Below are 18,789 nucleotides of genomic sequence, written 5' to 3' on the forward strand. Positions count from 1 at the left end.
TAGATTTATCCAAAGATATGACATATTTATCTCAGTTTTTGCTATTTTATTATCTTTAATTTTAATTTGGTGGGGTGTGAGGGACAGAAAGGCTGAAGTAAGTGGTTTATGACCCGCATTCTGAAATTTCAAGTGGTCAGCAGCCCATGTTTCAGAAGAGGTAATGTGTTCATACTGTGCTATACAGAGTAGAAAAATGAGTCTCCAGAGCAGTTGCCTAAAGGGGTGCTGTGGTTTAATTGTCAGTCCTCTCACAGTGCATTTTTTTTCCAGAATATAAACTCTTGGGTCCCACAGTCTAATTCAATGCAACCTCCATTTGGCCTCTTCATTTTTTAATCACCTTCTAGAATAATTTTTTCCTGTGCTGGGTGGAGGGTTTGTGAACATCACTGTGGAGATTTATGGCAAGAATTTGTGCAGGCTCATCAGGTGTTAAGAAGGACTGACCACTGTGAATTCTACGTTGATCTCTCCCCCTACTGCTCTGAGAAGGAATAAGCAGAATTGTTTTTAGCAGATTTGCTAGCCTTCCTGCCATGTACAGATTTGTAATTCTAGCCAACAGTTTGACAGATACAGATGATAAAGTCCTTACTTTTTTTTGTTTCTTTTTGCCTTAGAAAGACAATAGCAGGACAGTTGAGAAAAACTGTACTTCCAACAAGAGATGATTCTGGAGAATGAGTGCATGCTTCCCAACCTTTTACACAGTAGTAACAATCTGTCCTGATTTCCCCTGGCATATAAGAAACAAAGACAGTTCCTCCTGGGCTTGCATTTATTCCACTGAACCCATGCCCATCAGCTGTCCCTGGAGTCACAAATATTTGTGGCCTCTGAGCCCGTAGTGACTTTTGCATTTGAAGTACAAAACTTCCAGAGTGCCCCTTCAGAAGATGCCAGCGTTCAGCTTGGAGGTGTCTCAGAAATCTGCAGCATCTCCCTGGTGGGACTGGGAAAGCCTGGGGAAGGAGGTTACCCTGGATGTCAGCCTTGGAAATGGTCCTTCTCCTTTTCTCTGAGGAAAATTAGGACGGGAGCACAGACAAGAGAGACAAGATTGCTTTTAACCTTCCTACTACTCTCTCTTGTCCTTTCTACATCCAGCCTCTGCCTTCTACCAGCTCTCTGATATACCTGTACCTCCTGCCCTCTGTGACATCTTGTTGTGTAGGGAAAAAAAACCGCAAGTGTTTTCACTGCAAATATTTGCTCACATTTCTCCATTTTCACTGTGTCAGAGGCCTCAACCTCCAACTTGTCTTTTTTGGGTTATGGCTGCCTGTGCTTGAGGCAAGCTCTGGGTTGGTGCAGTGATATCTGGAATCAGGCTGCAGGGAAACAGCTAAGGTGAGCATGAGAAGGAGCTGGGAGAAGCCTCACATGGGGCCTCCCGTGTCACGCCTTTTGAGGTCCCAAGTCCCTGTCTGGGCTGTGCTGTGCCATGCTTGTGCCTGTTTCCAGTTCTTCTGTCTCAGTCTTCATCTGTTTTGTCCCCATGGACCTGCTGGGCGATTGCTGGACTGTCACTGACCCTGCCCTCCACCACAGCCCTGCTCTGTGTGTCCTGCCTGTAGTGCAACATCCCCTGCACCCCAGTGCAGATACTGCCCATTTGGCTCTACTCCCAGTAGACGTTTTCTGCCCCAGCCCGGGGCCCTTCCAGAAGCTACTGCTAATGGGGAAAGTCCCTTGGAACACCTGGTCCTGCCATCATGAAGCTTCCTCCAACTTCCTAAGGGTTGCTTCACCTCTCAGTGAGGTTGTCCACAGCAGATGCCCACATGCCACCCCTTGTGTTGTGCCACCCCCTGACCATTATCCATGAACCCATAACAGTGCATCCCCTGTCTCATGGCAGAATGCTGTGCAGCTGGGCTGTCCCTTGCCTACAGTGCTCTGCCTCCTCCATGCCTTCTAGCAGCACTCTAGTGATGGGGCTCTCCTGCTGCATTGCTTTGATTCAGAATTGAGGTTTAAAATTTCTTTTCTCCTCTGAACTCTGGTCATTTGACCTGCTTTTCCCATATTGGTTCATTTTTGCATATTTGTTTCCTCTTCAAAAATCTCCTTAACTTTGGAAGGGCCTGGTGGGGTGGGGGTGTTAACACAGCAGATCATATGAGATTGCTGTGCTCGGAATACATTAAAGGCACAATGGAGTATTTGCCCTAGAAAATGAACAGCAAGCCGAAGACTGAAAAAGTGATTAAAAAACAGAAGGGGGACTTTAACTGTATTCATTTCAGTGCAAGGCAAACCTCAATCTTATGCTGTGGGCGCACAACTGTGCATTGTGGTCTTCAGAGGTCAAATCCCAGCTTTCCTCCCTCGTGCAGCATTTACAGAGGAACAAAGCCAAATCTTGCTTGTGGCAGGCATTAAAGAAAAGCAAAGATCTCGATGCTGGTAGTGCACATTGCAGAGCATATGATGCTCTGTTTTGTCAGCAGCATGGTGTCAGCCTGACATGAAATACAATGAGGGTGGCTGTGTGCTTCTGTAGAAAAGAGTGTCGCTGCTGTGTATGCATGAGGTGATGGTGGGGAGGACTCATATGACTGACACTGTAGTGCCATGCTGCACAACTCTGTGGGGACTGTTCACAAACTAGACCAGGCTCTCTCTGCATAATTAATCCAAAGAGAGAGCTTGTGAACTACCCTTCTCAGGTGCACTTTCTGCAGAGCATGAAGGATGGAAGGCTAGGCAGTGTGGGGTGGTACGGACATGTGCTGCTGTGTCCTGCTGCCTGACATTCCCCCTAAGTGTTCTTAAACCACTGTTATTGAAGCCTTCTTGTGCAGACCTTGTTTTAAGTTAGTCTTCTAAACTCAGGGTTAATGAATTAATTATTAAAAACCTACAGCCATTTGCTGATGTCTTTACTGTCTGGCCTTGGAAGCAGATAGGGGGTAGAGACGTTATTTTGCATCTGATCAATCAAATATCTTGAAATCAATCTTGTTTAATATATGTACATATATTCTGCAGGAAAAAAACTGACCTGAGGATTGCTTAAGGTTGCAAAGCAAAGCAGAATGAAAAACATTTGTATTACTGGTCTTTTTAAACCCAGGATTTTTCCCCTGAAACATTACGTTGGGGCACCATCAAGTCCATGAAAGCCAGTTCATTTTGCTTTCCCAGTTCCATACCAAAACTAAACACACACACCAAGTTAGTTACGTTCTCCTTCAGCTTCCTTTCATTTGCTGTCCATCCTGAGCCTGGAGTGAGGTGAGATGCACAATCAAACGAGACTTAAGCCAGAAGTTTTATCCTTCAGCCCAGGTGCGGGGCAAGAGTGTGGGAAGAGGCTGCATGTTCCTTTCTGATGGTTTTCAACAGAGAACAACCTTTCTGGGCTCTGGGTCCCCTGGGTTTGCAGAAATGTGTTTGCATGACTCCCTGGCCTGGGAGGAGTGTGGGGGCAGTACACTCAGAGAACTGAAACATGCTGCATACAGCATGTTTGGGGAAGCCTGAGGAAAGCCATTTGTATTTGATGGATTTTGCTGCAAGCTCCAGGACAGCTTGGGAGCTCTGTCAGTCTCCTTTTCAATGCTGTATTTTGTCAGCAGAGAAGCCATCTCCTTCTGGCCCACCAATATGTGTCTGCTGGGTGATGGGGTGTCCTCAGGCCTCTAGTGGATACTGGTTGTGGCAGTCCTTGGAGCAGCTTGAGATGCAGCAGCTGGAGATGCAGCAGCTTGAGATGCAGCAGCTGGAGAGACATTGCATCAGTTATTACTGGTCCAGGGTCATGAGGCTTGGAAGGTAATTGTATGTTCTTTCCCTTTTGTTGGCAACCTTTCTGAATATTTTGCTGTGTACATTTTGCCATTCTGGGTATTTCTTTAGGCTGGGTAGGCCTCAGAAGATGTTTTTTTTAATATGGATGAGAAATAAATGGTCTTGTACTGGACTCCAGTAAGAGACATTGGTGTGTTGATAAAGACACTGTACAAACTGTATGCAAGAACTGTGATGAAACCAAGAGTCTTGGCAGTCACAGGCTCACTGTAGATTTGTTATCCCCAGAATCATGTGTGCCTCTAGTAACTGTGCCACAAAACTCTCACTTTGCATAAATTAAACTTTCCATGGAATGTAAATTATTAATGCACTAAAATGTACTGCTAAAAGTTGTTTGCATTGGAAGCTATTACTCCCTCTTCCTGACATATGCATTTGGTTGTTTACCATTTTCCCAGAGTCAGCAAAAATACATCCTTTCTCTCCATGCCATGTGTTTTGTACAAAGACCGCAGAAACCCAATATGATTAATTCCAGGGGTGAGAGCAGTACACACAAAACCCCAGTAATAATGGAATTAGATTTAGACTCTGGGCCCCTTCATTCCCCCAAAATACTTAATCTAGAATTAAAGAAAAATTTTTCTCCCGTCTGAGTGGTCAGAATTGGACTGTCTGGTCTGATGACTAAAATCAAAGCCCACAGTCAAAATGTGACCAGGAATCCAGGCAGTACAGCAGCCACAGGGACATCTTGACTGTGAGTCACTCAGAGGGTAGTGTGACAGAAGGACTGCACTTTTACAGAATCACAGAACCAGTAAGCTTAAAAAGATCTCTGAGTTCATGAAGTCTGACCTATGACTGAACACCACCCTGTCAACCAGACCATGGCACCAAGTGCCACATCCAGTCTTGGCTTAAACACCTCCATGGATGGTGACTCCACCACCTCCCTGGGAAGCCCATTCTAATGTTGATTCACCCTTCCTATGAAGAACTTCATCCTATCTCCAACCTGAAACTCTTTTGGTTCAGCTTGAGGCTGTGTCTTCAAACCTTAGTTCGGTTGACCAGCCTTGCGCCAGTTTCAAATAAATCTCTGCCACAGAGAATCGGGCTCCAGACCCTTGAGGTGTTGAATCAAGGGGAGCAGGTGTGCAAGACAGCTTTGCTGGGACCATTGCCACTGAGGGAGGGTTCCTCTCCGTTCTCAGTAGCGCTCGTTTGTTGCTGGGCTCCGCTCTTTCAAAGTAGGAAGCAAATGCTTGAAATATCACCTGGGGCAGCCAGAACAGGGCCAAAGGAAAGGGGGTCCCTGCCCCCTTGCTGTGGGACATTTTAATTGATAGCCCCACTCCTGGCTCCTCCTCAGCCTCCTGCAGAAGACCAATGCGTCCAACAAGACGCTACTTCTGGTGGATAGGAAATGCCATTATATAGATGACCCAAACCTAATTTTAGGGTATGAAAGCAGCAAATAGATGCAAGCACTTTAGAACAAAATGTCACCTTTTTGAGGCTTGCTCAGCTCAGAGATGATGGAAGACGATGTCTACATGATTTGCTATTATTATTGGGTTTTTAAGAATCCTTGTTTAAGACGACAATTGGACTTTTCCTGCTGCTGTGGGAAGAACTCTCAAAACTCACCAGGCGTGGTGGAAATTGCTGCTACTCCATCCCCACACTGAGTGGGAGGCTGTGTACACACTATTCCCACCTCTGTATATAGTGTTGCTTTCTTTGCACGAGTACGAAACTCAGTTTTGCTGTTGTGGCCCAGGTGTGTCATCTGCTCTAGGATTGCTAATCAACACTGATTAAAACTTCATCCAAAAGCACCAGTAACCTGGTGACAGAGAACCAGCCATGAAGGAAACATGAGTCACTGGATCCTCTTTATACTGCTAGGGCATTGCAAAGGGGCTTATACTAAGTGTAATGTAATGTAATCCTGCTCAGGAGTTGTTGTACATCATCAGAATAGCATAAATGTAAATCCAGGGTAAGGGCTTAACACTTGAAACAGAGCCCACAATGTGGGAGCTGGTGAGAGCACCAGGACACAGAAGACTGTAGATAATGCAAATGTTGGGTGGCATCGTGGGAAAATGGTGGTGGTGGTCACTACAGAGCCAACCAGTTTTGTCGGGCAGGGTTATGAGGGTGTATCTGTGACCATATGCTGCAGCTGTTCCAGCATCCCCTTTCCCACCTGTCCAAAAGGCATGCCTCCTACCTGACATCAGGGCTCTAAAGCAAAAAAAAATAGTTTTGTGGCCCAGAAACCAGCTCAAGAGGTGGTGGTGAGCACTACCAGAGCAGCAGCAGCAGCAGTCATTTGAGTGCTGTAGAAAGCTGCAAGGCTATAGAAATATTTCTACTTGTGGAGAATCAGATACAGCTCTTCTAAAGCCAGACTAAAGTGTGTGTGTGAATCCTTGTCTGTTCAGCCTTCTAGGCTGTGTTTTGCCTTTGAAGTCCACTCCAGCATCAATGGAGAGCATCCAGAGGCTGTACTGTGCCTGCACTGTACCTTTTCACCAGCTGCTATTTGAAAGTACTCATACCTGTACTGTGGGCAAAGCCATCAGAAAGATGTTTCTCATTTCTATGGAGGTGGTCAGCTTCCTGGTGGCTTTTTCTCTGCCCATGACTGAATATACTGCTAAGATGCCAGAGGACATTATCCTTGTCAGCATTTCTTTCCAGGCTCTTTGCAGACTCAGACAGTTGTCCTGCTGGAGTATCCTTTGCTAGGGACGTCTTTTGAAAAGAGGCTAACTAATTTGACACCTGAAATGGAATCATCTGAATATTCTGCCGCTTTAAAGTCCAGTTTTGAGAAACTGACTTCTTCTGCAAAGGGGCCAGATATTAGATTTCATCTGCAGATGTGTCCGCTGATATGTCCTACTGTCCTCAGAGGAAGCTCTGAGATCTGGCCTGACATGGGCTGGATGGCAACTGTAGTGCATGAAGGGTATCTAGCGTGGATGGGTGGAGATGGCCTCATTTGGGGAGATGGGGGGGTCTGTCCTTTGGTCTGCGATAGGTACCAGGGACAGCTGTGGGCACCCAAAATGCTGTACTGTGCATCAACATCCCAATGTCCCAGACAGCAGCAGGACTGACTGTAAAGTTGTCCCAGACATACAGTAGCAGAGGGGGCAGGATAACCTTGAGAGACGGGACTGACTCAGCCCTGCAGATGCATTTCACGGTCAATACATCCTGTGTCGATTAGCCTGAATTCACATCCATGATGCCTCACCCAACCGCATCCTCAGAATCGATATCAATATTTAACAACACCCATCCCCCGCTGTCCCCCGCCCGCCTTCCCGCGGCTGCCTGAGCAGCAAAAAACCTCCCGGCAGATCCCGGCGGGTGAGGAGCGCACCCACCCGTGCTGCTGGCGGGGGGTGCCTGCGCCGCGGGTGTAGGTGTCCTGCGGGGCCACCAGGTGCCACTGCAGGGCAGGCACCGTCCCTCTGCAGGGCACCGCTGTCCCCGCGCAGGGCGGACGCCGCTGTCCCGCTGCTGCCGCGTGCCCCGCCGTTGGTCCTCTTGGAGCTGTTGGCCGCTTCGGTAGCTCGCACCCTTCTCGGAAAGAGAGAACCTCCCGTAAAGCAATGGATGAGCTCTGCTTCTTACTCACCTGAAAAGAAAGAGGAACCAGCCCTCGCTTGGGTGGTATCTCAGCTGAGAACTTGGGCAGGAAAATTAAAATACATGGTCCTTCATATGAGAAACATCTGACACAGTCAGTTGTGGTTCCTGCCCTGTCAGCCCGGGGAATCCTTCATGATTCCTTGCATAAAACACAAGTGTTCTCTAGTAAGCTTTGAAGTAGGTACTCAAAGCACTATTTATTTTCCCATGACATGTAGTCATGGGAATGATGTGCCCAAATACTTGTGAGGACAAGAAGTGAGTTGAGTGCTCAGACTTCTGGAAGAAGCAAGCCCAGGCAAGTGTGAGCACAAGTGAGTGGCTTTTAGTATGCTGTGTTTATGGACTGCTGTTTCTTCACAATCCTCTTTGTACAATGAAGGCAAAACCTGCCATTGTATTAGATTCAGGAAAGCATGAATTGTTAGCTCATGAACCATTTCATGGTTTATTTATAAATTCACATGAAACGGTGTGTTATTTAAGTATTATTATAAAAGACGGATGTGAAGAATGTTACCATTTCATAACAGCACTCCTGTAACTGACTGTAGTCATGAGAAGATTTCCATGGCATGAGCCTTCCATTGATGAGGATGCCTCTGGCACAACACAGTGAGACCTAACACTGAACTTCAGACTGGGCTCAGAAGATGGTTCTCCCTTCAGGACAGATTTGTGGAGAGATGCTGATGCTCTTTCTGCTCTGCTCTGTACAATGAATTGTGATCTGCTTTTGTGATCACCTGATGCTGCTGTATCTCTTGGATCCAGGACAGTGCTCTGTGACTGTATAAATAGCCCATATGGCCTTTAGGCTGTGCCAGGAAGCTTTTTGAGGCACATGGAGGGTATGTGGTGTTGGCAGTCTACTGTCCTGTCTGTGATGTACACCTACTCTGCATTGCCTAGCACAACAGAGGTCTGAGTTTAACAGCGCTTGTGGCATGCAAAATCTTACGAATGTGGCCCTCCCCTTACCATCCTAAAAAGCATTATGCTCCAAGAGATAGCAACTAATGGAAATATTCCCTTTCCGTCCACTGCAGGTTCTTTGGGATGCAAGCAGAGTAAGCTAGCTGCAAAATGACAACATCAGTGACAGCAACAAAGCACAAAAGGAGGAAAATGAAAACACTAAATCCACACAACACTGTAACACATCCCATTGTGAGAGGACATATTTACAGGCATCTGGACTTACTCCTAAGCAGTTGTTATCTGCAGTTTACTGACCATTTTAATAATACCCCATCAGTAGTTTTAGTAATTTAGTAATACTAAATTAATATCAACCTGTATATAATATTACAGTTTATTTACACAAATTAAGAAAATGTGCAAGTGCTGTTTTGGAAGCATTTAATGTTATGTGACTTTTCTTCTCTTTTCACAAGTAGAATCCACAGGTCATTATTAATATTCTCATATTCAGATTAGTATTCCACCCAGGATCAAACTGAAAAGTGACTGACCCTTATTCAGCATTTCCAAAGTTTAATTTGCAGTTAAAGTACTTCCTACAGCAGCAGACAGTATTATGCCATTGAATCAGTCAGGTCTGGCCCATCTTCCCTGACAACTGCAGGGGGTTCTGTTCCTGCATGGTGTGTCCTGGTTGGTGACAAAACCCTTGGTTTTGCCTTCCCACAATCAATTCAGTCATTGAGTCTGGGAGTTGCTTGTCTGCCATTGTCACTTCCACAGTTCTCACTGGCAATCACCCTTCTGCCCCACCGCTGTGTGTCTGCCTCCATGCACGTGATGAAGAAGCCTGCTGTGTACCAGGGATTCTTCATATGGTTTTTCTTACTTGTCACCTAGAAGCAGTAAAACCCCAGTATAATGGACCCTTGGCACATGAAAGAAAATGCCAGAAGCTGCATCATAAAACACAACTAACGAATGGACCATTAGACATTACTAAAGGAAAAAGTGTTTTAGTAAAAAATTTGCCATTTCCCTCCTCATTTGGTTTCTGACAGGCATATATAAAATCATTCAAAAGAATTACCTAAGATGAAGCACTCTTTACAGTGTTTATGAATATCTTCTCAGGAGAGCACTGTATTCAAATAAACAGGGTTGGGGAGGGGAAGGGCTTCTTGCAATGGCCTCTCAAGGCCCAGGGCAATATTGCACTAAGATAAAAATTCATATAGGTTTGGTAACATGCCTAGAGACATAGGCAGTGTGTGGCCATGGGAGAGCCTCTGCAGTCATTCCCACTTCCATGGAGAGGCAGGTTTTGTTGCTGTGTTGTAGCTGGGTCTGGGTCCCCAGATGGGCAGATTGTGTTGTGCTGTAAGCTGACTCTCTGTGCCCAGGTGTTGTGGTACTCAAACTCAGGCAGAGAGGGTCAAGATAAGTTTGACTGCTTAAGTGGCTGTTGGAGAAAGCGAGTCTGCTTTCTCCCCAGCTCACAAGGAACTGTCAGCATTTGCTCAGACAAAAGGTGTGCAAAGTGGTGACGACATGATCTGAGAGGCAGTTGTCCTCTCCTGCTACACCAGGGACCTGCTGGGTAACTCTGGAAGGAACAAGGCTGCACAGGGAATCTTCTGCCACAAGTCTATCTGGACCGATATGTTTGGTCTTGTTTGGTCTGAGCACCATGAAACAGCAACCTGAAAAGCAAGGTTGAGTGGGAGGACACTTCACATGGATACAGATCCTAAAAGAAAACTGGGCAAAATATGAACTTCATCTGCATTTGCTTGATAAACATCTTTACATCTTTTTGCTCTGGGCAATCTCTATTCTGCTTGCCATTATTTTTACTGTAGGTGGCACTCCTTATGACAAAAAAAGCTATGAATCTGTGATAATAACAGAACAAATAGAAGAAAATGGAATTAAATGGTAAAAAGGGGGACGGGAAAGCAGGATTAAACTTTCCACACTGCCCCTCTCTTCAAGGGGACCCCTGTTGACGAATAGCTGAGCATTTCTGATGGAGAATTTAGATGTGTCAGTTTAACAAGGAGAGTCTTGATAAGAGGGGAAATTAATTTATCATGAAGATTTAAAGCATGTTATTGTTTAATCATGATTTAAATAAAAAAGCAGAGAGCTTCAATTTAAATTATTGCTTACATTTTGCTGTGTGTGGGCTTTCAGAATTTTTTTCTCAAAGAAAGTCTGATTCTCATTTGCAGATAAAATCCAACATAGCCTTTGGCTGAGCTAGGGATACACTCAGGACCCACAGCTATTCTTCACTCATTTGCAAGGTTTAACATGTTTATTCAGATTAAAAGTTTTACTTTCTTTATGATTCTGGAGGCTGATGAAGACACGTTTGCTCTTCCTAGTTAGTGGTTCTTGTGAGCTTGATTAAACTTCTGGAAGAGAACTGGGATTCAGTTAGCCTCCAAACAGCATTTTAGCTAGGGTTTTGTGTGTGTGAAGAAAGGTACCTCTTTTAGTTTTTTTACTTTCATATTTTCATAGAGTGAATAATGCAAAAAGGGAAGGTTTATCAAAACATGTCCAACATTTAAGACTAAGTGATTTATTAAACAAAAGTAATACGATCCTTAGCCAGTTATTTGAATTTAGCTCCTGGTCAGAATGACCTTCAAGATTTTAACAGTAATAAATCTCATTTTATGTCTTGTTTACATTCATAGATTAGAAGAGGAAAATTAAACTTTTCTGCCCTTCCTTTTACCTTCCAGTTCTCAGCTCTGAACAGACAAATAAGTGATCCTGAATTAGGAAAATATTCTCTCGGTGCTTTTGGAAGTGACTACTCTCCCAAACTGACATCACCTTTCCAAAACACCCTTTTCCCCAGGGCACAGTTAAGGATTTCCACTGTCTCAGTGTTCCCTTTTCTCTTCAAACATCAGCTCTAGTTTTTTAAACTATACTACATAATTTGACATAAAGAAAAATTACTTTTATTTTCATGTACATAAATGAAAAAAAGGTAAGTCCATTTATTTTCCACCTTCTGGTAAAGAGAAGGAAGGACTGGTGTTCCCTGCAAGTGAGCTCTCCCAGAGAGGCACATATGTTTTTCCTTTGAGCCCTTGTGAGACCTCAGCGATAACCAGCTGCTGCCCTCGTGGCAGAAGGGAAGCAGCCTGCAGTGGTGACGGTGGCATGTAACAGGGAGGCAGCCTGGCCATGAGGAGCCCTCTGTGCTGTCACCCCTGACAGTGCTGGACACGCTTCGGGTGAAGCGATCCCGATAAAAGGCAAAGCTAAAGGATAGGCTCCAAGTCATCAAAATCATCTGACTGCATGTGTGCTGGACTTGAGAACTGCTGCAGGACAAGTGATTTCCACGGCACACAGGTGATTTCCATGGCAGACATGGCCGCAGCACCATGGCAGGGACAGTGGTGATGGCCCTCTGAAGCCCTGGCATTCATTGTACTGCCCACAAGTAATATGCCTTCCTGTGCTTTTCTGGCAGAGATTTCACCTTCCTGGCCCAAACCTTAATGAAAATCTGAAACCTTAGTGTGAAATGGGAAGCAGTACTGACTGCTGACCATGACCTATTTCTGGGCTGATGGATGAGGAGTTCGTAATCCAGCTCAGTACTGCCACAACATGTGAGCCAATGTCCCAGCTCCTGGGGTCACAAGGTAATAATAGAACACCAAGCGTTCTTCTGTTCATTTCTCTTTTTAAGTGAAGGTTTCGAGAATATCCAGTTGGAGAGGAAACCTAACCTCCCCTGTGTTATGGCCTTTCCTTCTCCCAGGCAGAGAGAACACACGCACTGCATTCTGAGAAAAGCAATGAGTTATTTTCAGCAGTTAGGCTGAGAAAAACAATTTCTTCAGTTCCTTTAACAGAAACATGTTGCTTAACTTCAGCTGAGGGTCATGTGTAGAATGTATAGGAAGCTTTTCACCAGTACTTCACTGCAGCATCAATAACTGCTTTTAAATTTTAGTGCTCATATTAAAAGAATGTCAGACTGAAGCAGAAAATGTTTATCTGGTGCCCAATGACTTAAGTATTCCCTTTTAAAAACGTGGATTATGAAATATGAGTTTGTCAAAAGGAAGAAAGAGAAAGCTAGTACAGAGAATCATAGAATCATAGAATGACTTGGGTTGGAATTAAGCTTAATTAATCTAGTTCCAACCCCCCCTGCTATGGGCACGGACACCTTTCACTAGACCAGGTTGCTCAGAGCCCTATCTAGCCTGGCCTTGAGACACTTCCAGGAATGAGGCATCCACAATCTCTGTAGGAAACCTGTTTCAGTGTGTCACCACCCTTAAAGAATTTCTTCCCAATCTGTAATTTAAATGTACTCTCTTTCAGTTTAAAGCCATTCCTTCTTGTTTTGTCACTACATGCCTTTGTAAATAGTCTCTCTCCATCTTTCTTGTAGGCTCTCTTCAGGTACTGGAAGGCCATAATTTGTTCACCCCTAAGTCTTCTCTTTTCCAGGCTGAATCCCAATTCTCTCAGCCTTTCCTCATGGCAGAGGCTCTCCATCCCCTAATCATCTTGGTAGCTTCCTCTGCACTCACTCCAACAGGTCCATGTCCTTCCTGTGCTGGGACCCCAGAGCTGGATGCAGTGTTCCAGGTGGGGTCTCACCAGGGCAGAGCAGAGCAGAGGGGCAGAATCCCCTCCCTCCCCTGCTGCCCACGCTGCTTTGGATGCAGCCCAGGACACGTTTGGCTCTCTGGGCTGTGAGTGCCCATGGCTGGGTCATGTCCAGTCTCTCACCCACCAGCACCCCCAAGTCCTTCTCCCCAGAGCTGCTCGCAATCCCTTCATCCTTCAGCCTGTGTTGGTACCAGACGTTGCCATAGGCCGGGTATCACACCTTGCACTTGTTAAAAATGGTGAGATTTCCATGGGCTCCGCTCATCTACAGTCATGAAAAAGGATGTAGTGACCCAGACAGAGCTCCCTAAAAAACACACAGCTGTCCAGGCTTCAGGCTGTAGGGAATGCCTAAGCTTTTCACTGGATTGTAGCAGAGACAGCAGTTGTGTCAGATGTGATCAGATGGACAACCTGTTCAGCCTGCTAGCAGAGCTGCAAGATGAGGTAGAAAGGTTAAGGAGTATTAGAGCACCAGAAAGGGCAATAGACAGGTGGAACCAAGCTCTGGCCTCCATGAGACAGGAGCAGCCACCAGAAATAATGCAAGATCAAGGGAATCCTATGTCCATCCTCCAGCAAGAAAGTAGTAGTTGTAAAGAAAGGAGCGAATGGAGGGTAGTCCATGCTTGGGGTGCAAGCAAAATCGTTCTTCACCCACCTCATTCCCCCACTGAGGTGCCTCTGCACAAAAACTATGAGCCATTTTACATGAAAGACCAGCCAAAGGGTGAAGAGGATGAAAGTCTGTTAACACCAGAGGTGCCACCACAACTAGAAATGTGTACTTCTCCATACTAAAAACAACTCCCAGGAAGAAGAAGAAAACATGGGTTATAGTTGTAGGCAGTTCCCTTCCAAGGGGGACAATATACTGACTGGGCCCAACCCCTAGGGGTGTCTGATGACTGTCTGGGGCCTGGGTTAAGGACATCAGCAGGAAACTTCCTAGCCTGGTGAGGCCCCCAGAGTACTACTGGAGCAGGGCATCTCACTTACCACAAGAGCTTATCTGTTGTTTGTTTATGGGTCAGATAACTCAAACAGGACAAACTGTCTTGTAGTGAGTTATATTAGTGCTGTGGTCTGGCATCTCCCAACTGCCAATAAACATCTTACTGTCGATGTGAGATCTGGAAGATAATCTGGATTTCTGACTGATAGACACTTCCCTTTATGGTTATAAAAGCGACACCAAACTTTCACAAAGCAGAAATCTTCTATATATTTCGCTGGAAATGTGTGGAGTTTCTCCCATGAGTAGGGATGCTTACTTCACAGTTACTCCCCAGGGGTTAAGTAAAAGGAATTTGTGTACATTATTGTCATTACAGTGGTAAGTTACATTTGACTCCTGATCAATACTATTTCTTTTGCTGGCTTTAATATAGGTACCTTGATATAGTGCACTGTTTTATGTGATGCTGTAATCTACTAGTAGTTATTTTTAGTTTTATACTTTGTAGTAAGTAACTCTGATTAAGTTCTTTCATCTGTCATCTCTTGTCTGTTCAATAAAAAATTCATTTTTTAAATAGACCTGATCTGCCAGTCTTAAAACTTGTGGGCCAGAGTAATTTCTTACATTTAAACTGCTGCCAAAAATCTGTGGCTAAGGGGCTTGTCTGAAGCTCCGACTTGTCCTGTGACGACTATCCAAATTGAGCTACTCCCAAGTGAGCGATGGACACCAGGTGGGGCTCTTGAGACCTTAGAGTAACTGAATAAACTGCTGCAAACCAGGTACTGTAGAGACCAATCATTCGTTTTCCAGGGTGTATGGACACGTGTTTTTAGCAAAAATGTTATAGCAATAAAATACCAGATTACTTATTTCTCAACAGTAATACCTTAGGACTTGCAAGTAAATGCTGCTGCTTGCACTAGCTGATTTGCGCTTGTCTAGCTGTTTCTGTTCAGCTCCCCTCTGCCTCTCTGATGACTTCTAACTGGTAGCTCTGTAACTCTGCAGTCATTGTTGGGTCAGTCTGTGCCTCTTGCAAGACTGTGTAGAACCACAGCCAGCCTTCCTTCATGTAAGAGAGTCAGAAGCTGCTTAGCATGAAAATCTGGTTTAAATTTAGTGAAAGAAAAGGACTAAATAAGCTTTCCATCAACAAACCAGAAAAAAACCAAAACAGCAGAAATAAAGAAAAAGCAACCCAGCTTTAGATTATGTTAAGGAGAAAGGTCTCTACTCCTTTCCTGTGCCAGTACCTTAAGAAGTGTGAGGATAAAGCAGATCAGTTTCATCAGCAGATCAGAAACATTGATGCAATTGCCTTGCTTTCCTGGGAGTAGTCTTCCTCGCTGTTTATCCATGATTGCCCCTTCTTCTGCCAGCTCTCCTGTGTCCCTACAGCATTAACTGCTGAAGGACTTTTTCTCCATAACCCCTGGGGTTCCTTAGCTACACTGTGCAGCATGTGCAGCTCAGCCAGCTTTCTGGAGATGCAATTTCCTCCTGTAGCTTATTGTGAGAGTATAAGGAGGAACTCACAGAAATAAATGCAAGCGACGGACTTGGTATTTAGGTGTGTTTTTTCAAAAACTACCTCCACTCAGTCCCTGTTTTTCAAGAGCCTTGAGGGTCCCACCAGCACCCTGTGTTCTTTAAAACAGAAAAATTGACCTAGGCCTTGCTCCACTGCCTGACCCCATTCAGATCACAGAGTTCTCCTAAGGTTTGTTAGAAATCCTGTTAAAATGATCCATGATGTTAAGAGCTATGGCGCTAAAGAGGCCAGCAGTCATTTATCTGGGAGCCTTCACATAGTGTAGAAGTGTTCAAAGTGCCCTTCAAGCTGCTGTCACAAAGGTGTCAGACACCATGGCTTACAGCATGCTTGAAGAAATCCAGGCCATCTGCTTGGACATGCAAAGCACTGAATGGAAGGAGTATCTTTGAGGCCAGACCTCCATTGTCAGGGACAGATCAAGAATAATCAGGAGGTTCCTGGGCACCTGGGCCGTCACTAACATCCATTGATCATAGGGCAGACCCCTTTGAAGCACTGCAGTGGGCCTCACCTGTGAAGCATTGTTTCTCTAAACTACTTCTGCCTTGGGAGGTGAACTTTACTACTTAAGTGTTGAAACTGGAGACTGGAGGCTGTGACCTCTCTGGTAGCACTGCCTGCAATCCTGTCTTGTGTGAGGCCGAAGGAGCCAGGAGAGAAATTCAGACCCTCAAATTTTGGTAGGTCATGGTATAAGAAGTAGGTGGTAAGAATCCAGGACACCTTTCTGGAGAAGAGGAACCCATGCAGAAAGGATTGGCTGTTCCTCATCTTAATGGAACTTTTCTGCTGGCAGAGGAAATGAGAAAAGTTGTAGAGGAGTATGTCATCTCTGAGCTGGGAGAAAGCACTTTGTTCAGATTGGCATGGCCTACAAGGTGGGTTTGACTAACACTTGGTGTGTCTAAGTGTCAGTAGAGAAATAGAGAGCACAGTCACACTGAAAAATAGATCACCTTCAATTCCAGCTGCTTGGTGTGTGCCAGGAGACAGAGCAAGAATAAATTTTACAACTGCCAGTCTGTATCAATGCCAGGAGCCTGAAAGCCTGAGAAGTGTTGGGCTCCATGGTTAATAAGATACTAACAAGTTCCTATGACCAGATGGCATTCACTGCAGAACTGAGTGGGAGAACTGAGTGGGAGCTCAGGTGTCAACCCACTGATCTGCTGCCTGAGGTGCATAAACTGTCATTGCAAACAGCAAGTGTGTCAGCTGGCTGCTGGAACTTCCAAACAATGGATGACTTACACTCCATCTTGAGAAGATGATAAAAGTCTACGGTCAAGAAAAAAATCACAGAGCACATGACTAAACACAGTGTACTGAGAAAAAACCAGCATGGTTTTGTAAAGCTGTGTGCTACCCCGTTTGTTTGGTGGGTCTTCATGGAAGGTCCTCCAGAAACAAGTGCTGGCACCACTTTATTCAGCATGTCCATCAAAATGCTGGAAAATTATGTGAAAGGGAAAATTTAATGCATTTTGAGCAGACAATGCAGGTCTTGTCTCCAAGAAAGCATGATGGATACAGAGAATGGAAAGAAAAGAGGAATTAAATGTCTGGAGATGAAAAAGTTACTTTCAAAGGACACTAAAAAGGTAGGAGCTATTGGTCTGGGACTGAACCGAAGGATATGAGACAGGCACATGCAAAATAAGTAAAGAGGAGCACAAGCTTACTGCAACACTGGATTCAAGGGGGATGGTTTAAAACAGGAAAGAAAGAAACTGCTTCTATACAGAGGGGAAGGGAATTTTTGGAACTTGCTGGCATAGGAGGTTGTGACAGCAGACTGTCTCACCAAGAACTGGAGAAACTCAAGTAAGGGAATGGGCTTGTGCTTTGTGCTGATGTAGCATTTCCTACTGCCACAGCTGGAGACAGGGTATTAGCCAAAAGGACTATTGCCCAGCAGCAGTAGAGTATTTTTTTGGCTCTCTTAACCATGTCTGTTCACTCCCGATCCCACGTGTTTTCTCCAACAGCTCACTCCTCCTTTAGGAGGCTCCTTTTAGGAGCTGTGTGACAGACAGTGTCAGATGGGATGGAGAGAGACACCTGTATTGGAAAAGGTCCTGTCTGGTCCCTAGCTGGATGAGGTGTCTCCCATGTGGCTCTGTAGCTTTTCCAGCCCCGGCTTAGCGGTGGGCACTGTGGACATGGATAGGTGTGGTGTGGGCATCCCAAAGCACGTGCACCCTGCAGCGCTGGAACAAAGCCTGTGGGGCAAGGTGCGTGAGCATGCGCCAGCTGCTCCCACCCAGCCCATGGGACAAGGCAGGCCCACTTCACTCTGCAACCTTTCCTGACTAAATTGCTTTCATTATGGGGCTAAGAGCTGACCCAAAAAGAGGGTTAAGTTATTAAAAATAAAAAAGTAAGGGAGGATGAAACAAAACAGAGGAGGAAAGAAAGCACTGGTCTCAAATGTTTGAGATGTCAGCCTCATAAATTCAGCATCAGCTTCCTTTGGTCCTCAAACCAAGTCAGCTCTAATGCTATTTGCAGATATAGATTGGTGTCTTTTTCATTACTGTTATCAAATGATGCATTTGTGGTGCAGCTTCAGAGCCCCTTCTGCCCTGGTAAGTGGATTATGCATCCTGGTGCCAGCACTACTTGAGTTATACTTTTAATACTAAAAATAAAAAAGAAATAATAAAATACATTCCAGGCTTTTAGATTTTCTTCTTTTTCTTTTTCCAAGATCTAATTAAGATATTTATATCTCAACAGGCAGAAAGGACCTGACCTCTGCTTTGTTAGCAAAATGTGACAAAAAGCACTTTGCTAAGCATTTGCAATCACTGCTATTGTCAGCTAAACTTCTGGGAAATGGTGACACTGTTTCTTCTTGCTGCTTGAAGCTGAGCCAAGCTTCACAAGATGAACATCCCCTCAGCAAACTAGCTGGCTGCCTGATGTTGCTACAGCCTTTTGCATCCCCCCACCAGCACTGGGTATGAGGGAGGAATTGCTGCCCCTCCCCGAGACTGCTGGAGTGGAAGTAGAGAGGTCCTTTGTCCCTCTCCCAGTGCACATCCAACCACATTGCACCCATACTTCCAGCCACAGGTGGCACATTTCATACCTGTGTTTGGCAGGCCCACCTGGCTGGCAGTTGTGCTGCTCAGAGATGCCCTGGGAAGCAGTGCATTGCTTTTGAAGCCCAACAGCAGTGTGATCCATTTTGCTTCATGTGAGTAGTAAACCTGAACATAACCCTTTAAAGGAACTTTCC

At 45.1% G+C, this 18,789-nt stretch overlaps 1 protein-coding gene across 1 annotated transcript in view; it reads right to left on the reverse strand.

Annotated features, from left to right (window-relative positions):
• Positions 1-18,789, reverse strand: part of NRG1 (neuregulin 1) — a 431,945-nt gene that overhangs the window by 6,930 nt on the left and 406,226 nt on the right. The window lies entirely within an intron of this gene.

This window comes from Corvus cornix, chromosome Z, assembly GCF_000738735.6.
Source record: "Corvus cornix cornix isolate S_Up_H32 chromosome Z, ASM73873v5, whole genome shotgun sequence".
NCBI classification, from domain to species: Eukaryota; Metazoa; Chordata; class Aves; order Passeriformes; family Corvidae; genus Corvus; species Corvus cornix.